Source organism: Lontra canadensis, unplaced genomic scaffold, assembly GCF_010015895.1.
Source record: "Lontra canadensis isolate GAN:19392208 unplaced genomic scaffold, GSC_riverotter_1.0 scaffold260, whole genome shotgun sequence".
In the NCBI taxonomy this organism is placed as follows: Eukaryota; Metazoa; Chordata; class Mammalia; order Carnivora; family Mustelidae; genus Lontra; species Lontra canadensis.
Window position 1 is genome coordinate 84,256 of NW_022631254.1, and position 5,655 is coordinate 89,910.

A 5,655-nucleotide genomic window follows, 5' to 3' on the forward strand; every position below is an offset into this window, starting at 1 on the left:
TTGGGTGTTAAGTTTTGTAAGTTCTTTTCATATTTTGGGTACTAACCCTTTATCAGATATATCATTTGCAAATATCTTCTGCCATTCCGTAGGTTACTTTTTAGTTTTGTTGATTATTTCCTTCACTATTTAGTTATTTTATAATTTTTTGGTGATGTTTTCTATTTGGTGAGACATTGTTCTCATTCATTAATTCTTTAGGCGTATGTTCTTTTTGTTCCTTCAACAACTTACAAGAGCTGATTTAAAGTTTTGTCTAGTAAGTCTAACATCTGGGCTTCCTCAGGCAGTTTCTGTTGACTGTGTTCTTTCCTGTATGTGACCATTTTTTTGTGTGTGTGTCATTATTTTGTTGAAACTGAACATTTTATAATACCAGAGTTGTGGAAATCAAATTCTCCACTTTGCCCAGGATGTTGTTATTTGTTGTTTTGTTTCTGTTTGTTGAATGACATTCTTGCAGTAATTCTGCAAAGTCTATATTCTCTGTCATGTACAACTACTGAAGTCATGGCTCATTTAGTTTACTGGTCAGAAATGATTGATTTTTCCCTAAATTAATATTCCCTTGAAGAAATAAGTCCCCACTCTTTTCAGAGGGGCTCAGTGTGTGTTGAAGCATGCTTTCAACATTCAAGTACTTTGAAACTATTCCTTAGCCTTCACTTCCTGCTTGTTCAGGGTCACCAGTACAGTGATAGGTGAGAAATTTGGGCCTACTCAGGTCTTTCTGAGCCGGCACACACCCCTGCACTTGCATGGGACTTTCTCAATTCCCAGGAAAATGCTGGAGCTCTTCAAGACAACTATGGAATCTCATTCTCCAGATCTTCCCTTTATTTTTTAGATGAGGCTCTTGTTTGCCTCAACTGTTATCCCTGCCTTAAGCAGCTGTGATGTTAAGTAATTGTTATCAACCAGTGTCTTGGGAATAGGCTTTCCTAGTTAATATACTTTATCAGGTCAGATAATGAGAAGCTCTCTTAAGTTTTTGCAGGGAGCCACCAGACAGATTAAATATATGGGGATGGGCTTTTTGAAGAACTTTAAACTTCTAGCAGCTTCCAGTCTGCTTGTTTTCACTGTTCTCTTAGCTGCAGATCTGCTGGTTTACAAAGTTTTATGGAGCTAGGTGGAGAGGGATAGGGATAGAGCAAGGCAGAATGCTCCAGGGCTCTTACTGTTCTTACTACTGAACTCATTGTCTTGAATAAATTCTCCTGAGATTGTCAGAGGTCTTTGGTTCATTTTTGGAGTTTTGATAAACTTGATTTTGGCAATCTTTGCTAGTGTTCTCATTGTTTTAATGGAATAGGAGATTTGGGAGGTCATAAGGACTCACATTCTAAAAATTGTCCCCTTCTAATTGTGTTTTGTAACTTTTTTTTTCTACTGGGACATGGCACAGGTGCTGAACCTATAAATTTTGGAAGCAGGCATTTGGTTACTTACTGAAGGTCATCTTCTCTACTCCTGGATAGTCTTTCCTTTAAATGCTATCCTCAAATAGCTCAGCTACCATCGGTGTTCTGAGGTCCTTAGAGACTTGTGCTAATGTTTTAATTTGAGCTGTATTTTTTTCCCCCTAAGATACCAAAATAAAGCCCTAGGATCATATTGGCTCTTGAGTGGCCTTCTTTAATTTCATCAGGAGTCCTCTGGTGCTTATACAGTAGATCTTTTGAAAATCTGGGTAGATATGTTTAGCTTTTCTAACAAAATCATTCTTTCTGAATTCTTTTATGGTTACAAGGATTTAAAAGAAGGGCCATCTGTACCCCAATGTTTATAGCAGCAATGGCCACAGTCGCCAAATTGTGGAAAGAATCAAGATGCCCTTCAACGGACGAATGGATAAGGAAGATGTGGTCCATATACACTATAGAGTATTATGCCTCCATCAGAAAGGATGAATACCCAACTTTTGTAGCAACATGGACTGGACTGGAAGATTATGCTGAGTGAAATAAGTCAAGCAGAGAGTCAATTATCATATGGTTTCACTTATTTGTGGAGCATAACAAATAGCATGGAGGACAAGGGGAGTTAGGAGAAGGGAGTTGGGGGAAATTGGAAGGGGAGGTGAACCATTAGAGAGACTATGGACTCTGAAAAACAATCTGAGGTGTTTGAAGGGGTGGGGGGTGGGAGGTTGGGGGAACCAGGTGGTGGGTATTAGAGAGGGCACGGATTGCATGGAGCACTGGGTATGGTGCAAAAACAATGAATACTGTTATTCTGGAAAAAAAAAAACAAAAGATATTACATATTGCATAGCAGTAGACATATTCTTGGTATACGTTCTGTTAAATACATTTAAGAAAGCTGATGGGTTTACCCAGGATTTCTCCAGTGTTTTCTATTGCAACCTTGCAACTTTAAGTTCTGTTAACTACAATATTATCATCATAGTTCAATAATGAATGGGCAACGGATCTTTTCAGTGGAATAGACTCTTTCAGAGCAGTAATTGTCATTGGAATGTAGGCATGTGACAGTCATTTGTATTTAAGAATGAAAAAGTATCATTTAGTAGTTCAGTGACTGTTTAAAGCAGGTAAAGCATCACCATGAAACAGATGAATCATATCAAATGAATAAAGCACCACTTCTCCGTTGGTTTCATAATCTGATTTAGCTTATCTTTTTGTAGAGTGAATGGGAGGAAATACACACTTGTTTTACTATGCTATCTTTTTTTTTAAGATTTTATATATTGATTTGAGAGAAAGAGAGTGAAAACACAAAGGGATCATGAGAAGGAGAAGCAGGCTCCCCTCTGAGCAGACAGCTGGCATGGGACTCGATCCCAAGACCCTGAGATCATGACCTGAGCTGAATGCAGAGGCTTAACCAACTGAGGCACCCAGGTGCCTCAACTATGTCAACTTTTTGCATGTTCAGTTAAAACACAAAAAGAAGCTAGACCAACACATATGTTAGTGGGCAATTCTGAGTTCCCTTAACCAGAAGAAACTCTTGTGATAAAAGTTTCTGTGTCAAGGCTGAGTCACTCATTCAATTCTTTCTCAATTACTTTCTTGGCAAGACAAATATGTTTTTGCATGCAAAAACTGATGTTGTATTTAATTATCTCTGCAGATATATCAATACAATTTTAATTCTTCGTGTATCTTGGAAGTAATCTGTTCAGATGATTCGTGGAACTTTTAGGTAACAAAGATACCTCCAGGCAATATTTCAAGATTCTTTTTCCTTCTTTCTTCTTCTCTTCAGTCAAACAGAACACTGTAGTTCTTTTGATGATGCACAGTGATTCTATTTTATACAAAAGTGCATATATTAATCTTATGCCTACATAGCTTTAACAGTGCTGTCTATATTAAGAACTCCTTTTTTGTTTTTGTAATAAAATAATAAATTCCAATTAAAAAAATTCAACATTGGAATTATTCAAGTTCACCCACGCTCTTGATCGTATTTGTTTCTGTAATGTGTGTGCAAATCTACTAGTATTTTACACATGATTTGCAAACAATGAACATAGTAAAATGACTGGAAAATAACTCAGAATCATGATTTTGCCATTTTAAGATAGTATTATAATACACTGAATTAACTCCTTATATATTCATAATATCAAAATAAATAGTATGTTAAAAAACTAGAAACTATCAAGCACAATTCAAATACAAGGTAATATGACTAACTTTAGTACTAAACTCAGTATTCTTACTAAAACCTATAGATTTTTATGCAGAAAAATGGTATAATCTTGAGCAGATAGCTATAATAAGAATAGCTTTGCTTAGAAAATAAAGTAAGACCTAAGTTTTGATTTTATTTCTGAGATAAGCTGAAAGAAGGTAAGTATTGCATTGTGCTAAGAATAGGTAAAGTTCCCAAATGTATGACTTCTTGAAAAACGAATTTTTCAAAATAGTCATTAAGGTAATCAAATTTTCATTAAAAAATTTTAGTATCTTTGTTAATATACATATTAATTGCATATATTCTTGACTGTTCATTTTCAAAGAGAAGAATTGTTGCTAATATCACTGCTTTTAGGGAGAAAAGGAGAATCTGTTTCAGTCCATTAAAATATCCTAGAAAAAATAAAAGCTTTTATAAGTATCAGTACAGCATGAAAGTTAAACTAACGTCAAAGAAATGGTCACTTCAGTAACAAACTAAGTGACAATTTAAGCGCATTTATTTCACAACACGATCATTGTCTTTCTTATAAACTACCGTATCTTTACTACTAACATTATATCATTCTTTCAAGGTCTCAGCTGAATACGTATTTCTATATCTTAGATTTATTTTGCTTTCCGAAAAGCTATAACTAACCTAATCTTTTTGCCTGTCCTGACCTCATCTTTCAAAATTTCAAAATTTTTCCAAAAAACTATAACTAACCTAATCTTTTTGCCTGTCCTGACCTCATCTTTTCAAAATTATCCCCCATTGATAAAAGCTCCTGATTTTACTTTTCATAAAATCTGGAGAATGGAAAGCTCTAACTTGGGAGAATTGATTAGAAAATTTAAGTACATGTTGTAAGATGGCCATTCCTTTCTTTCTTTCTTTCTTTTTTTCCCCTGGCAAATACAATTTTTTTTTTTTTTTTTTTTTGCTTAGCATATAATGTATATTTGTTTCAGGGGTACAGGTCTGTGATTCACCAGTCTTACCCAACTCACAGCACTCACCAAAGCACATACCCTCCCCAATGTCCATTACCCAGCCACCCAAGCCCACCCACCACCCTCCCCTCCAGCAACCCTCAGTTTGTTCCCTGAGATTAAGAGTCTTTTATAGTTTGTTGCCATTCCCTTCTTGATCTCCCACTGTGATTAAACATGCCCGGAGGGTGAGGAAAAAAAACCCAAAGATGATTGTCCTATGTGCGAGAATTCTTTATTCTTGTGCTAGTCTAGTTCACTTAACCCAAACAAAATATATCATCAATGCAACTTTGCCTTAGCCAGGTACCAAGCACACCCATAGTCTCTATATTATGGTGGGAGTGGAGGTATTTGTGTGCAGATCGGGGATGGGGAGGAGGAGGAAGGGAATTGAAATAGAAAGCAATAGTGGTTATAGTTGAATTTAATATAGCTTAGTTTTAGAAAGTGTACAAACATATGATCACGTGAAAATATTACTAGGATCTCTCCAGGAATTTGAAATAGGCCTGTTCAAGACATACATAAAGCAACTGCATGCTAAATCTTCTGTCAACCGCAGAATTAAAATGAATAGCTTTAAAAACAAAGCTACTTCATATTGAAATCCCCCATGCCAACATGGTAAAAGTCAGAATTTCTCGTAGGACTTCTGTAGGTAGAGTTCAAGATCATTTGAGATTCCATTTGCAATTAGTTTAATCTACTTGTTATATTATTAGTAGTTATGCATTAATGTCAATAATATTAGTGCTGTTAATAACATTACTATAATACTACAATAATATAATAGCATTGTTAATATTATTGTTTATAGTGTGCTAATAATATTAATATTATTAGTGTCATGCTCACACAGGCATTTGATGCAAAAGAATAGTTCTGGAACAAACTATGCTACCAAACTGCAAGTATTTTCTCCTGCAAATCAGGATTAATGGGGATTTTTATTTTATATGTCTCAAATATCCTGACTGTAGGAGTTCAGAGAGGTGTTTTCCAG